The following is a 17,246-nucleotide window of genomic DNA, read 5'->3' as shown; positions in this document are numbered from 1 at the left end:
TGCAATCTCCTCTCAGAGATACTGAATAGATTCTGGCATGCTGGCTGTGTACATCTGTTTAGTGAAAGATTGAAGACCATTGTCGTATCAAAGATAAATTTTATGTAAAACATTACAGTAATAAATGTGATGGGTTATGAATGTTCATTAAGATTGTAACATCTCCCCTGATGTGAGCTGCCCTGTTGGGAGCTGATTATGCACTGTTTACATTGTCATGTTCAAACTTATCGAAAATTTGCAGTTTCTGTAGCATATGTAAACAGGATGTGGCTACTTCTCCAGCAGATTTTCCGTACTTTCTTTGCTGTTATAACAGCTTGTTTTTAATGCATTTACAACAATTTGGGCTGAATGCAGGCATATGATTGAAATGACCTGGATGTGAAGTTGACTTGCAAGGATTTTTGACATCTCCGATTGTCTCTCAAAATTGACTGAACTCGAGCTTCCTGAGCCAAGTACCTTTTTATTTTTGTGCAATAAGGGAACTCTTTGAGGTAAACCAAATGTGTTAAAGATGGTTCTTGAGGCATTCACTGTCCTATCTTTCTCTTAATCCTATCTTAATCATGTTTGATCCTCCAGATTGAATTGTGCTGGATTTTGTGATATGTAAATAAGGTTGTCCAGCATTGTCTTGTGCTACTCAAAATAGTTGTTTAAATTAAATGTTACATCTTGTAATATTTCAGACTCCTGCTAACTAATAGAGATTGTTAATGTGAATTAGTTAAGCATTTGTGATCTTGTTGTACTCAGTTGTAACTATCAGGAGTGAGTACACAATAATAATCCTTGCATTTGATATAGTGCCTTATCATGTCTTCGAGGCATCTCAAAGCGCTTCACGGAATATACTGCAAAGTGACTTGACTGTACATTTTGACTATTTTGTGGGTGAACATAGAAAATCAAAAACTACTATTGCGCTCTCTTCCTTTTCTAATGTAATAGTGTATAAATATTTGCATTTGATATAGCACCCACATGTTTAAACAGGGTTATTATCATCCAGACTCTGAATTTAAGCTTTACAGCTATAGTACAAAGCAAGATGCTACAAACAATAATAAAATAAGTGATTGATTTATGAAGGATTTTGGGTCAGGATACAGAGTAACTCATCACAGCAATTCTCAATGCATCTTTACTGGAGTATAATTTTTCAATATCAGTTTTATTTCTGAAAATTATATAAAAAATATGTTTTGGGTTGCGTTATGAATGCAATATATTTGTCCATGAGCTTGGAAATTATCCTTTATCCTATTTATCTCTTGTCAGTATTAACTGACCCAGATGGCAGACTGTCGAAGTATTATAGAGATTTAATGTTGGATTGGGATATAACCGAGGTCAGTAAACTCATAGTAGGGATCTGTGGTAGTAGAAATAATTCATTTTAATTCGTTAAGAAACAAGGAACATATCAGGGAAACTTTTAATTTGGATTAAAGAATCATATTTTCAATATTATTGCTATCCAGACATGAGGTGTGCTTTCCTTCAATTATCATTGGGCATTTTACAGTTGTTCAATAGAATCATGTCAGCCTGCCTCAGATGGTAGCACTTTTGCCTCTGTGTCAGAATGATGTGGGTTTAACTTAAGCTGAAGGTCGACGCTGATTGTTGTGCTGTCGTGCAAGTGCTGTCCTTCACATGAGCCATTAACGCCATTAAACACCAAGGTCCTGTCTGCCTGCTCAGATGGGTGTTAAAGAACCTATGACTGTTTGGAAAGAGAAGGGTTGGGGGTCCTGGCTGTTGGGTGACATTACAAATTGAATGGCACTTGTGCTTAGAAATACAGTTACTATGTTTAATAGTGATTACTGTGAAGCGCTTTAAGACATTTTGCCATGATGAGGTAAAATGCGCTATATCAAATGCAAACATTAGAGTTTTACAACATGGAAGGATGCCATTCAGCCGAGCTGTGCCTACTTTCTGAAGAAGGTATCCATATTCAATAGATTTGAAGATTTACTGTATACTTGATTGAGAAGTCCTTGGCTTTTATTGAAAAAAATAATTGAGGGTTGAACATTTTATCTAAAGACCTCATGGGATTTAGTGAGATTCTGTGTGGATACTTCTAATCTGTATCTATGTAGGTTTACCATGTACATGTACAAATTAATAAATATGCAGAGTTTTCATCCGACATTAATATTGGAGATTAGGCTTTGTTCACGGGCACCAGCTCAGATAAACCTCATCATTACAGTTGTATTGGAGCGTGGGGTTTAGCTGAAGTATAATTATCCTGATAAAAATTAAGGGGCTTTTGTAGGTCACTGCAGTGTTTTGTCTCGTCTTGCATATGATGTGTACAATTGACTGACTTTGTGTTTCTTGGTAGGTAAGTAAGATTGTGTCTCAAGCATTTATTGGCATTTAACACAAAAAAGACTAATATTAAGCCTATGGAGAATTTTTTTTGTTCCAACTTGAGACAATTTCTTGCATCATTGGCGCCAAATATTGTATGAAAACGCTGATTCTCCAGTAAATTTGACAGTGGTTTTAATATTTTGATTAAATCTTTTAACGTTTGCTCTAACTGCTAAATGTGGTCACATATTTTGAGTTCTTACAAATGATTTTTTTTACAGAACTCACTCCTGATGGTCAAATCTTGTTCTAAGATATTTATACTGATTTACGACTGATTTTAAGAAAAAGTATTCATTGCTGTCTCTTAATAATAATAATAATAATAATCCTCGCATTTGATATAGCGCTTTTCACGTCGGGAGGACGTCCCAAAGCGCTTCACAGAGCACACTAAAGTGAATTGACTATATATTTGTGGGCGAACGCGGCAGCCAATTGCGCACAGCAATGTCCCACAAACAGTCGTAGATTGAAAATGACCAATTTATTATTGTTTTTTTTTGGAGGGATTATTATTAGGCTCTGTGTGGAGTAAGGAAACTTGCCCGAGGTTTCGCCCTCTGCCTGGAATTGAACTCAGGTCTCTCGCTTGCAAAGCGAGTGCTCTAACCACTGAGCTACAGGACTCCAGAAACCAGCCAAATGAACAGTTGAATAAATGACATGCTGCACTGGTGCTTCCAATGTATTAGGATCATTGGGATCAGTTGGCAGGAGATGCAGTTTTTGTTTAATTGGTCAATTAGTCTGGGAAACCATACTTGGATAATTTCACGATCCCGGAGAGATAAATGGCCAGAACAGGATTTAATAGGAATTATAGGATCTGCAGGCTTGAAAAATATGGTTAGAGCATCTTGGATCAATTGGCAGAATGCTATTTTCAACCTGTATATCAATAGGAAATATCTTGGTCGATAACCAAATTTTCCTTTCTGTCTCGTCATCTATATTAAGGAAATATTATGAATAACCAAATGCATCTTTATGAAATTGATGTTCTGTTAGCAGTAGCAAAATACCTATTAACAAGCTTATAGTTTATTTCACTTGAAACCTATAAAACTAGCAGGGAAATGAACAGGAAACCCACAGTATCTAAGGAGCCACCCTTTTTGTGTTTTTCAGGAGTTACTAGCAAATTCTGCTTCCAATATTTCCAACTGCCTACCAATTCAGAAACCGTGATAAAACACGCTAAACTTTATATCGTCAGTGTAAGCTAAAGTGTTTCCACATTCTGGTATGCTCTGATTGACTGTCGTGTAACTCCACAGACTGCTCAGCTATTCTCCTGGACCTGCAAGTCACAAAGCCCTCTCTTCCTCAAGTATCCAACACTTCTAATGCCATGATTTAATTGCCAATGACATTGCCCAAGGACATTGTGGCCAAAAAAGATATCCTACTGACCAAACCAGACTCAGTACAGATCAAGGATCAGTGGATTTTTAGTTTCTTTGTTTTATGATCAGTTTTATTGTATCAGTTCAGAAATTGTAAAGTGCTGTTTTGTTTAAAACAATCTGTATCTCTAGTACATCTGTATTAAGTAATGCAACCTAATACCTTCAACTTTTGTTATGGTTTCTTTCATATTCTAAGTTATAATAAGAATCCTTGCATTTGATATGGAGCTTTTAACGTCTTCTAGATGTCTCAAAGTGCTTCACAGTATATACTGTAAAGTGAATTGACCGTATATTTGTGGGCGAAACGCGGCAGCCAATTGCGCACAGCAGTGTCCCACAAATAGTTGTGGATTAAAAATGACCAATTTGTTATTGTTTATTATATTATTATTCTAAAATAATGATATGATTCAGCACACTACTGTACACTTAACCCATTGCGAATGGATTGACAAAATCAGAATAGAAGTATGATAATTGACAACAACTTGCACTTCGGGGTGAAGGACGCTATATAAGTGCAAGTTATTGTTGTAATTGCTCCTCTTTTATTTCGTTGATAATGACTTGTGGCACATTGTGGAGCTGAACCCTATCGACTGGGAAGGCCCCTGGTTTGATTCCTGATCTGTACTGCGTTTGCCAATTACAGCAAGGGTAGCTGTAAGATGTTTCTTTTATCCTTAATGACGGGCAAAGAACAACTTCAACAGCAACTTGCTGTTGCTGTATAGTGTTCCTCACGCAGGGGAACGTCTCAGAGCATAGAAGAAGGGGACCTGTGATAAGCGATTACAAAGTACGTACAGCTCTCTCTCATAATTGTTTTTAGATCTGTTGAACTATGCTAAGAGTGAAGAAAAGACACACGGAAACAATTGTACTGATAATTGATAGCAGAGCCTTGAGACTGCTAGAATGTTTCATCTTAACACATTTTATGAAGATAAATGGTTTTGTTTAGCACTTCTAATAGGCATGGAGGGGACTGATGAAAATAAACGAATGCAGCTGGTATACTAGTAGCATAGTTCAGGAACGAGTAGCTTGTTTCAAGACAAATATAGCTGCAGAGGCAATATATTAAATACACTGAAGGCAATACTTTGCTTTGGACTGCAACACAGAACGATCAGTGTATTCGTGCTTAAAAGTCCTTTCTGTTTTCATCAAGGTATTGATTGCCTAAGCATTTGAGGAGGGAACAGGGGAACTGGCAGAGAACTGGGATTAGAGCGGCATATTCCACTGTATGAGATGATTTATCTTACTCAAAATTCAATAGTGCTTTGAAAATTAGATCTTCGTTAAAAATATGCTTTCTTAATCAGTTTCATATCTATAGTATCATCCAATCACAGACTGGAAACTATTCGCTAACACTGGCGAGATTGATGGAAGGAAGCTAACTAGTGACTGACTTGATTTTTATAATAATAATAATAAGTCCTTATTTGATTGAGTGCTCGAAGAGCTTCAGAGTTTCAGTAATGTGTGGTAACTATTTTGTAAGCGAATGCAGCAGCTAATTTGTAAATGGCTCTATTCCACACACAGTGTAAACTGAATAATCAATTCAAAATATTTTCAGATATACCAAAGGACTGGAGGACACAGGACGAGAATTGAAGAGAAATTTTAGAACAAACACCAGAAAGTATTTAGTTGCACCAAGGGTGATCTATAGTTATGATGGTTTACCATGATGATTGCTTGCAGCTAGAATGTTGGATTCATTTGAGAAATGTCTTGATGCTGCAATGGGAAGATGGTTGGTATTCTGAAAGAATATGAAACAATATCAAATGGACCAAAGAGCCTTCTTGATCAGGACGGTTTGTGTCCTGTGATTTATCCTTTCCTTTCAGAATTGAATGGGGCAGAGTAAATTGATGTTGGTGGCCTGAGTTAATCATTCTCGCTTGTTTGACTGCATTTTTATGTTGCTACTTGATCTTGCTTGTGAGATTAGTGACTGTCCACTGAGTCACTACAACCTTTCTGGATACATTAGCCAAGTTTCCTACCGATTGCGGTCTTAACACTTTGTGCAGCGTTTTAGGTTTAAATTAAATTGAATTCATAAAATAAACAGGTTATAGAAAGGTCAATGGAGTTTTACTGCAAGTCTGTGTAAAGCTTATTAGATGATCTAAATAATGAAATTGGATATCGGATACTACAGTCAAAGGAGCTTTACTTGATAGATTTATCAACTTTTCCTTAATCTAAGTGTGTATATATAGCAACACTAGTACTATTCTTATTTTAGAAAGGTCTATGGTTTTGCTATTTGGTATCAGGAAGCTGGTAATTTGAGCAAAATTTATTTTGCTGTTTGTAGTGGTTTTGGTGAGTTTAGGGAATGTTATTGCTTGCCAAACTCAAAAGTGAAGTTTAAAACATGATTGAAGAAAGGGTTCCAGTGTTGTACATGCATACAGGATCAGCACTGTCCTGGGGTAGCACTGCACTTTTGACCAAGTGCGTGGTCAACTATTGTGTAGCATGTATTCTCCAGTAGCTTATGTATTCAAAATCTGTGGTATAAATTATGGGAAGGAACTAGTTTTACTGGTTTCAATTTAGTGATTCCTTTTATTTGGACAGGTGACATTGTAGTATTTAGTGACTGTAAGATATATACTAATAGTGTAATCGTTTGTGGGCGAAATTTACGTTATGAAAATCTCTGTTCTTGCTGAAACTGCAAGTATCCTTAGTAAGTAATGTATCACTGGCTGCTTGTGCTGGTTGGTATGGTGTATCTGCCAGGCCAGCTAAGCAGTTTATGTTTCTTTCTTTCAGGGTTATCTCAAATTATTATTTTTTGCTGTCAAACTTGGTTGCTACTGAGTAAAAGTGATAAGCAGTGAGGGAACTGTAGACTTGGAATGGAATGTTTTAAGAATTATTTTCAAGGGTGGTTTATGCTGCAAAGTACACTCAACTGGGACCGAGTCCCTTCTCTCTCTCTCCCCCTGCCACCCACCCCCCCTCCTCCCCCTGCCACCCACCCCCCTTCCTCCCCCCGCCACCCACCCCCCCCATCCTCCCCCACACACAAACACACACATACGCACACACACACACAAACAAATTAAGACTTTGGCTTGCAGAGTGGAAGACTTTTTTTCTACACATCCTAGTACCTTTCACAAGATATTGTACAATAATGAAGTGACTTTTTTTTAAAAGTTGGTTGCTGTATCCTGTCTTATGTAATAGTGTGTAAGCTGAGAAACTTGTTTTAATTGTTGCTTTAATAAAACTTTGTTTTGTTCTACAGGTTCTGGCTGAAGTTGTCAGAAAGACCCCTTTACTGCTTATGCTAAAAGTGATTTTATTTAAAAGGTAAGACCTTCCTTTCTTGTACACATACATTAATGGCTATGTTTCAGCTTATTTCTGGTGTCTAATCTTACATGCGTTGGCAGGAAGGAGTACAAAATGCTTCTGATTGGCCATGGTACTGTGGTGTTCATTTACATCTTGAAATAGTGTCTATCGGAGAAGCTTTTCACGGGCATGCAGAAAAAGTTGTCACTTAGTGCCTCTGTTGACCTCTTTTCGTTATTGGGTAGAAGTTGGCTTGCTGCTGTGAAGGAGAAAGCTTAAAGGCCTCTTATTTGTTTTTATTCCTAGCCTTTTCCAGGAAAATTTTGTTTGCAAAAAAACGCCATTGTGCAGCAGTCTTGGAATTCACTGTCAATATGCAAAAGTATTAATGATTTCTGAGCTGAATGATTATTCTGTGTTAATGCTCAACATATTCCCATCTAGTTTAGACTTAACGTAAAATATCGTCAACTTTTACAGTGTTTTGATTCTAGGTTTGCTTTGTCGGGATATGGGAGGAAGAGAATGGAATAGAGATGAGAATTAACATAGAAGGATAGAGGTGCGTGTGGCCTCAACTGAGAATTCAGTATTCAGTCAGCTATAATAGGCTGGCTAAATATTTGACTATTCCAATTTCCATTTGGTGAAGCTGGATTCCACTGCACATTTTAAATGTTTCACAAAAGGAACCGAGGGAGGAAATAGAAAACATGACCAGCTGAATATTTCCATACTAATGTGTATTTATGGAAAGTATTTATGGAGTATGAATACTTGAGATTGATAATAAGGCAATAATCTAATTTCGTAGTTATTGTGTTAGCAGCAGCTGTCAGTATAGATCCCACCTGTCTTTGGGCTTCGTGCCCTTGATAACGGTTCACATTTGCACAAGAGGATTATTAATTATTAAGTGACTGCCTCAGTATGAAATAACTGGCAATTAATTACTTGGAAATGTACATTTGTTTTCAATAGTTTTTTAATTATTTCTATATGTTGATAATAATAATAATCCTGGCATTTGTTATAGTGCCTTATCGCGTCTTTGAGACTTCTCAAAGCCTTTCATAGAATATACTGAAAAGTGAATTGACTATATATTTTGTGGATGAAACGCGGCAGCCAATTGAACACAGCAGTGTCCAACAAACAAGTTTGCGTTGTCGGAGGTGCCGTCCTTCGGATGAGACGTTAACTGAGGTCCCATCTACCTGTTTAGGTGGATGCTAAAGATCCCACTGCACTATTCAGAAAGACAAGGGAGTTCCTTCAGTGTCCTGGCCAACAATTCCCTAAATAAAAATTGGTTATTTGTTTCGTAGCTGTTTGTGGAACATTGTGTGAAATTATGCTGCCGCGTTTGCCTACAAATACATAATCGCTCCATTTCACAGTAAATCCGTCTGAAGTGATAAGGCGCTATATATACCAAGTGCAAGGATTATTTTTATTATGAAAGAACGTCTCACCATCAACACTTAGTAAACAATTCAAGAATCAAAATAGTCAAATGTATTTTTTTATTGATCAACTTTATTTAGTATAAATTCTGCTGATCACCTCAATGGGTGATGAGTGGAAGGAATTAAGGAAGATAGGATGGTGTCTCTGGTGGGTGCCTCTGATGTGTGCACAGTCTCGTTGCTCCCACTTCCTATTTGACTTGAAGCAGAGTTGCTGTCAATCATCAGTCTTTTACTATTACATTGGCTGGTTTTGAGCCAATGACGATTACTTTGCAGAAATGTTGCTCCCACCTTCCAAAATGGACGGTGAGAGCTGGAAGGAAGAAGCAGAAATGTAAGTGAAAGGGAGAAATGCATGAAAAAAAAGTTAGAATAGGTTGGCAATAATTCCTCTAAATGTAAAATAAAAAAGGAGTTAATATTAAAGAAAGCAATATAGAAGGACTGCAGAGGAATCATTGGTCTGCTTTGTTTTAGTAGTTGTCTTAATATATTCATTGCGTTTGGGTGAATATAACAGTGACGTAGCTCTCTTAATATTTGACAGTTCAGGAGCTTGGAGAAATTGGATAGATGCAAGCTGTATGGCAGATCAAATTTGTTTCATTTAGTTGGGTTATACATTTACGATGTCCGAGCAAGGCTTGTCAATACTGTGAACTGTGGTCTATGTTCGAACTAAATGTGGTTTTGATCCCATTCAAAAATAAGCTAATTTATCATCTGGATAGAGAACAAATTTCACATATTCCAACGGCTGCTAGTCTTCAAATTATCTTCCACACAGAAAAAGGCAAACAGCTATACAATTGCATAGGAAGCGCACAAACACATAGTGCCTATCAAAGAGTGAGATGTCTTTCAGGATGAGAAATTCCATACGTTCTGCCGGTGGAGGTTGGGCGGACTGAAGATTTGCTATTACGTTTCCCTTTTGAGAATATACAAAGGCCCTTTCTCCTCAAAAAGATCGCGAAAAGTTATTCAGTGATCTGTTGCACTTTGAATTTGTTATGCCCAATATTCTTTATTTGCTCCAAATTTCGTAATTTGAGTAATAACCACCAATTTTTTTTAAAAAGCCTTTAGTCCGCGTGGATAGTTTCTCTTGAATCAGCATTGATTAAAGCTTAATGCTGCTGTATCATTAAGCATGTTTCCCTTCTCCAATTTTCTCTCGATCTTTAACCCATTGCATTCCTTTCTTGAAGCAATACAAAGTTGTACTCTTAGTGTGCAAACACGGATCTTATGCTATGCGTATTCAATGTACTCAAATCTTGAGGGCCATTACTGCTGTTCCCATCCTACAGCAGCGGCCCATGTTGCACAAACTTGTAGTAGAAAGAGAAACCAATGCAAAGAATAGAAAAGTTTCAGTGGAGCAGAATATGAATTGCAGAACCTGAGTCAAACTAAAAAGCAGAAATGAGTATGTCAAAAACTTGCAGCTACATGGAAAAGTGGGAATCAAATGGAGGCTAAGTATTGCTTCTGGGACATTTAAAATCAATTGTTATTGCTCCAGGGGTTGGGTTCTAAAAGATAACCAAATAGACCTATTGAAAATTAGTTGTGGAGACTAAAGGCATTGGATTTTGGTGACGCAGTGCTATTTCCCTGTTCAGTTATTGATGTTCTGGGTTACAGTTCTGAGTGAATGGGACCTATTGTGTTGTGTGATCTAATGTTGTGCAGTCCAATATTTATCAGCTGGGAGCACAAGTGCCTCAGCTTGTGTCGAAAAAGCGATGAGCAATCTTGGTGAGACCTAACGTTGTCGGCCTGGTACAAAGTAGCACTGCATTTTTCTAAAAATGAAAAAGAAGAACTGTTACTGGCAAAAAGAAGTCTGTTAATAATACTGGTACAGGAACTTTCGTACTATTGTGTGGAACTGATTTTCTTTGCCCCCTCCTGAAATTCATGTCATCCTAGCCGGGGAAATTCTTTTTAACCATTGTCGTTTTGTGACCATTTAAGTTGGGGAATCCCTTCTACGTGCCCTCATGTTGCTTTCTGCAAATGTTTCCTCTTTCAGCCCGATGGCGTGGGCTGTAAATTCCGTGGCGAAACTCAATATTATAAATGGCCAATGATGTAAGTTCTTCTGTAAGTTAATACCAAATTTAAAAAGTCTCAAACCACATGAACTTTCCTCACTCGCAGAGCAAAGGAACATGTAAGTGGGATTGGAGTAGAGAAGTCCTTTACGAAGCTATCAGGGCATGTGTAAGAAAAGCTGAATGACTTCTGCCTGCACCGAACTTTCACTGGTTCATTCAAACCTCTTCTAATCCTGTTAAGCGGGCTGTGGGCAGATACAGGTTGGTCTGAGAATTTTACTGGTCAGTCTGGAATAAGGAGTACATGTTCTGGACTCTCGGCACGTCTCCTGACGTGAAGGCGCTATACAAATGTAATTTATTGTTTGTTGTAGATATGAGGGAGTTATGAAACATTCCACATTTTCAATTATAATGGTTAAGTGCAAAATATTTACTTGAGTGAATTAATGAATTTGGAAATATTTCCAGACCAGAAAATGGATGTTTTAACATTCATTGTTGGAATTATCCTAACAGAATCTTTTGTTTTTTTTGTAACAAATTGAGCATATGATCTAATGAAATTGCAGAGACTGGTAGGTAAGCCGGGTCTTCTTGGAGCTCAACTGACTCCAAGGTGAAGCGTTTGGCAACGGAATTTAAGAATCAAGCCAGCCCTCGGTGGCAATCTCAATCGTGTGGTTCCTGAGCCAGACAGGTCCAAAGGGCACAGCCAGTCTGGCCCCTTGGAGGAACAGATCAGTCACGAGGGGCAGGGAATCTTGTTAACCCTGAAAGCCAAAGCCCTAAGGGTAGGGTGATCCTAACTGGACAAGCAGCGGGAAAGTTTGGCAGGCAGTGCTATTGATGGCAAACTATGCGGCTTTGCGGGTCAGACTCCAGCAGTACCCCAACATGTACTCTGGGGTCCCTAAGCCTTGGCTTTTGCCAATCTGTGCCTAATACTTTCTGGAATTAGGTAAGGAGGATGCATCCCTCCAGGGAGCGTGTGCGCATTGCATTCCAACAATCTGTCTGGAATTTCTGCGTGTAGGTGGGATACATGGAATTTTCAGTTTGATTTGGAAACTCTTAAGAATGATGATGGTGCCAGACACCGGCTGACCAAACAAAGATGAGCTGGAACAGCCACTACTACCAATAGACTTGAAAGAAACCGATTTTTGTCTCTGTGGTTTATGTTAAGCAGATGCTGTGGATCTAAAATGTTATTGTTGTTGGCTTTCTGAACTATAAATTCCTGAGATTAAAATAATGTTTTCTAGTCTTGGCAAATCTGATTATAGCTCTACTGAAAGCTCATAATATACAAGGTTCCATCTGCTGCAGTCAAGCCTTCTGGTAACTACAGATGTGAAGGAAAGAAGCAGTTTTATAGCCGCTTGTATGTCAGTATCCCACAAGAACATTCTAGTAATTGCTGTCAAGTGCAGTGACTGTCTTTTCTAGGCGAATGCATCAGTAGTTCTGCACGTGATGAAATCCCAGTGAAATTTTGTCCTTAATTTTTCTATTGTTCGAACTCCAAGAAGTGCTCCATGATACTTACCCCCATGAAGAGCATTCTATATTTGTACAAAAACTGTGCAAAAACCTTGACTTGAGTTGTAACGTCACTGTAGATGATTTTTTTTGCAAGATGCCCAGGTGGGTCAGTGATTTTCGAGGCATTGCCTGTCCACAGCTTGGTTGCGCACGCAGCCTGCAGTAAGTAATGCCTGTGTCAACCTCAAGATTTGAAATTCTGCCATTATTGTCGTTGCCAAAACTAATTTTTTTTCAAAAAAAGTAAGATAAACAGCTATTATCTGTTAAAGTTTTTCTCAAACTCAAAACTGGCAAACTCAATTATGAGGCTTGAGCTCGCAACCTTCTGTCAAAGTCAAGAGTGCTATCACTTTAGCCAAGATATGTGAATCAAAACACGTTTTGAAGTGGGTGGATTTTTTAAAACAAACTTCACCGTGTTGTGACTTCAATCAGCTACGAGTATGAAAACTTACAAAAAAAAGTGCACTTTGCTATGGACTTCATTTATAACCAAATTGCATTGTTGCAAAAGCCACATGAGCAACAGTTCACGCCATTCAATCCATTTCAAAGTTAGACTTAGCGTTTACATATTTGATTAGCGTAAAAGATAAAAGAATATTTTAAAACCGTTACAGCTTGCCTGCAAGCTCATTGAAAAGTCGAAACTGTCAAATGCCAGTTAAATCTCACTGATTATTTGTGCATTTAATATTTTTTTTGTACAACATATTGAGAGTGCACAGGCTAGCTCGTAGTGACACACTCCCTGGATCACCAATCTCCAATGCTTTGGTTTTGTCGTGAGTATTTCCAGAGTTAACTATTTCCTTACTGATTTTAGGTTCTTATATCGCTTGCAACCAAAGGATCCAATATGTAATGTAGATTGACACACAGACAGACATTTTGTCTTTATCCATACTCAGCTGGGAGGACTCATTGGGAGGACCCCTTTAATATATTTTCTCTCTGTGTGTGTTTCTCTCTCTCTCTCTCTGTCTGTTTCCTAGTCTCCCTCTTTCTCTCGGTTTCTCTCAATGTCTCACTCAGTCTCTCTCTCTCTCCCTCAGTCTCTATCTCTCTCTCTGACTTTCTCTCTGTCCCACATGGGAGGACTGTAGATCCTATGACAACCAGAAAAAAGTACCATACATTTGTTGTAGAATATAGATATATCTCTCTGAACAGTGTGTGTTTTTGTCTGTCACTACGTAGTTGCACAATACGATGCATACGTCATATTTGGGGGCTTAATTAAAGCATTTTTTAATATTGTTCAACGATAGCAGATCCCCTCCCCCTCACACAAAAAAATGTCCATGACACTGCCAGTTGCAGGCACTTTGTCTTTATTAATATAGATGTATATTTTTGTCAGTATTCAGATGAGGTTTTGAGTTGCTCAGAAGAAAATTCTGGGGAGGAGTAACAGAAACTGGTTGGTTTACACTTCCTCTGTGAAAATTGTTTAAGTTGTTGGTTTTCGTCTCAGTACAAAGTGGGGAAAGTTTTAAAAACAATAACAGAAACCTTCCTCCTCCCTACCTTTTCTGAAGAGACCAAATCAATCTGGAATACATTTCCTCAGGAACTTGCTGCGTTGCGTGGGTTTCATTTGGAATTCCTGTGACGCTTAATGAGGGCTTTCATTGTGAAGGACTTAACTGGAATACAGTCGTCTGATAGCAATCCAGGACCTCGTCCAAGTGATCATTCCGAATGTTTTAGATTGGATGGCAATTCAATTACCATGATTCTACCCTCCAATCATTTACAAAGAATTATGGACCCATTGCTGAACCCTGTCACACGCTGCAAACAAACGACTGCACCACTATTTGTTGCTTTCTACCTACATTTTTGCAGTCATCTAAATGCTCTGGGGCCCCACCCTGTGAGGGGGTGCTATATAAATGCAAGCTGTTGTTATCGATTACGTGGATCTGTGTCGAATTTCTGTTTGAAATTCAGATAAATTAAAAAAAATTTGGAGAGGAAATCTAGTAAGCTTCTTTGCTGTGTAAGCTTGAGTCAGTTGTGTGTGGTTGACTTATAGGATGTTGGAGTCACTCATGTGCACCTGAAAGGTCAATTCACTTTGCAGCATATTCTGTGAAGCGCTTTAAGACGTCTAGAAGATGTGAAAGCAAGGATTATTATTATTATTTTAAAGGAAGATTCTCTCGTTAGAATTTAGGTAATTCAATCTAGTTTTGACTGTTTGCAGCACAGCACAGAATGTCTGTAATGGAGGTCACTCCCACCTATTAAACTCTAGTTAACTGGTGTGGTCTTTGGATTTTCCAGCCCTTTGTGATGCTGTCCTGCCTGATGGGTGCTACATAAATGGAATTTGTTGTCAGGCTGAAACTCTCTGACCTGCCTAAAATAGATTGAAATCTATTACATGTTGGTTGAATGTGCAAATTTGTCCCTAACTAAACTTCTGTTTGGAGTTCCTGTGGTGCTTAATAAGGCCCTTCAATGTGAAACTTTCTTGGAACAGTCTGATAGTAATTCCATCTTATCTCGCTGTTAGTCACCAAGTCTTCATTTTTTTAATTCTAATGCCATCAGTTATGTCATCAGTTCAAGTAAACTCGACCTACTGTCATGACCGCATTTTTTTAATGTATTCCAATACTCGTGATCTACTGCATGTGTTTCTGAGGCTGACAGACTTGTGAATAACCCGTTAATAGAGCTCTTATTTTCCTACAAGAAGAGCCTGTTTATTGCAGCCTTCTCAGCCAGTTGCTAATGGGGAAGATGAAAAGGATCAAGTTTCTTTGACTTTTTCGTGGTTTGGAAAGCTGTATGTGAAATGTAGTGTAAAAATGTTATAAAAATGTCATTCATGACTGTTCTATAGAGCTGCGCTAGACTATTAGTCGGGGTTCTGCCAGCATAGTGCAAACTTTTGTTAAATCTACACGCATGCAAACAACACCAAAATTACATTTGTATAGCATAGCGCTTTTCGCTTTGGGAGGACGTCCCAAGATGCTGGACAGTCAGTGTTTCAGAACGAGCTGGGGTTTGGGATCAGGGAGGGTGGAGTGCAGGGTTGGGGGGATCGAAGGCACGGTCGAAGAGGAGGATCTTGAAGGAAGCAACATATATAGTGACCAGTTGTATTCTGGTCACCACATGTGTTGCGCATTAAAAAGCCGGGGTAACTCGGTTATCAAGTGTTCAGCGTAAATGAGGTTACTACTTAGTGGAATCAGCAATAACACTGGTAGATGTAACCTGTTGTGAGTATTGTGTTTTAATGTTTAATACGTTTTCAGTACCCTTACAGACCGCATCAACAATGATGACACAGCTGCGATAAAGTCAATTGGGTGATGCTCAAGGAGCCTCCAAATGTGGGTGTTTGTCAGTATCTCCGGAGATTGCAGTGACAGCAATATAAAGACTGCTTGAAGTGACTGTAAATCAAGATTAGTAGTCATTACTTGATGTGGTCACTGGTTTCTGAAAAATATCTTAACTGGATGTTATAAATTCCTCCATTTCATGTTGCAGGTCAGAGTGGAGTTTTAGTCTGTGTCTGTGTGTGTGTTTAACATGACTTTTTAATTGATATCTCAGAAGGTTTAGATTAATATTTTTAAAACCCCAACACTCAATAGGCCAATACAAAGATACCATCTCTTTCTGCGATTCTGTTAGAAATTGACGATAGTAGTATCTTAACTGGAAGAGCCGACTTCTGTGCGTCAGATACTGAGTCAAGATTGCATTGTGGAGGAAGTTGGCAGTGTGGTGATTTTGTTCTTTGGTTTGTATAGGCCTTACTGACATCTTACAAGGAAGCTGGTTACTGGCTCATTTCTTCCTGTGATAATGAAGTGTACTGACTGCAGTAGTTATCTAATATTAGTAGTGTTTTCTGTTTTGTAATATTGTGCATTTACCACCTGAGAGGTGCTGGGATAAATACTTTTTGGTGATCTGCCAATTTTATAAATGTAAGTATTGTACTAATTTGAACTATTCTGCTCTTTATCTACAAACTTATTCTGCTTTTTACTCGTAAAATGTGGGGCTGGGTTATTCAGCAAGCGGTTGGAGTGCTGCGATTAGTCTTGGGAATCCTAGGCTAAGGTAAAAAGAAAATTAGCCAGGGTTCAATATCTGCTTCATAATAATACTGGATAAAGGGATGGGCTTGCACTTATACAACACTTTATATGATGCAGTGGTTCCTGTACTGCTTGGTAAATGGGGGGGTGGAGGGAGGAAAAAACTGAAAGATACTAGGCCAGGAAGTCAGGTTTGAATAGTTCAAATGTAGGGATGAATGAAAATCTTACACGCCTTGCTTGCATCTATTCAGGATTCATTGATCACCAGTATATTTCTCCAGGAGGTCGGGTTTGCTTGGCTGTGTAAGGACAAACTTTAAAGGTATATATAACCTTAACTTTTTTTTTTGATTTCTTAATCTTGCATGACAAGTAAGTGCTCAGTCTGCCCTTCAGCCCGAAAACAAAATGGCAACATGTCTGTCAAAGGAGCATGAGATGAGTCGGTGTGTCTTTGCTTTCGGCTCTCGGTGTGAACAAATACAGATCAGGGATGAAAGTAGAAAATAGTGGGGCTACCCAGATAGTGTTGTAGATAGACCTGCAGCTTACAGACCAGGAACTCACTGGCTTGAATGCAGTTCTGTCGCTCAGTTTCTATATATGTAGAAATCAGTCGAATCAGGAAGTGACACTGATTGACATACTGCAGTGGAGCAGAGTTTGGTGGTACAGAAAAATAAACAGCTTTGTGTGATAACATCACACTCCGTGAAAGTGATTGAGATCCATTCACGATGTATTATGCATGTGTGAAATAGTATACTTTTGTTTTCTGGTGATGCAAGCAGACTAGAGCTTCACTGCTAGCTCTGTATCTCCCTCGCTCTTAATTTCAATGCAATTGAGGCAGAGACAAAGTTCTGCTAATCTGTAGTAAATACTAGTTAATCTTCAACATTATTGGAGAGCAGGGAGTCCCGT

At 38.4% G+C, this 17,246-nt stretch overlaps 1 protein-coding gene across 2 annotated transcripts in view; it reads left to right on the top strand.

Moving 5' to 3' along the window:
• Positions 1 to 17,246, top strand: part of stat5a (signal transducer and activator of transcription 5a) — a 53,940-nt gene that overhangs the window by 19,336 nt on the left and 17,358 nt on the right. The window contains exon 2 of one of the 2 annotated variants that reach the window (XM_042343174.1): positions 7,105 to 7,169. The gene's annotated coding sequence lies outside the window, so the exon portion shown is untranslated. Of the gene's footprint in view, positions 1 to 7,104; positions 7,170 to 8,895; positions 8,961 to 17,246 lie in introns of those variants that run through there. The other variant, XM_007909498.2, reaches the window with a different exon arrangement.

The sequence above is a fragment of the Callorhinchus milii genome, unplaced genomic scaffold, assembly GCF_018977255.1.
Source record: "Callorhinchus milii isolate IMCB2004 unplaced genomic scaffold, IMCB_Cmil_1.0 Scaffold23, whole genome shotgun sequence".
NCBI classification, from domain to species: Eukaryota; Metazoa; Chordata; class Chondrichthyes; order Chimaeriformes; family Callorhinchidae; genus Callorhinchus; species Callorhinchus milii.
Note: the sequence above shows the minus strand (reverse complement) of the source record. Positions and strands in the feature narration are given on the sequence as shown.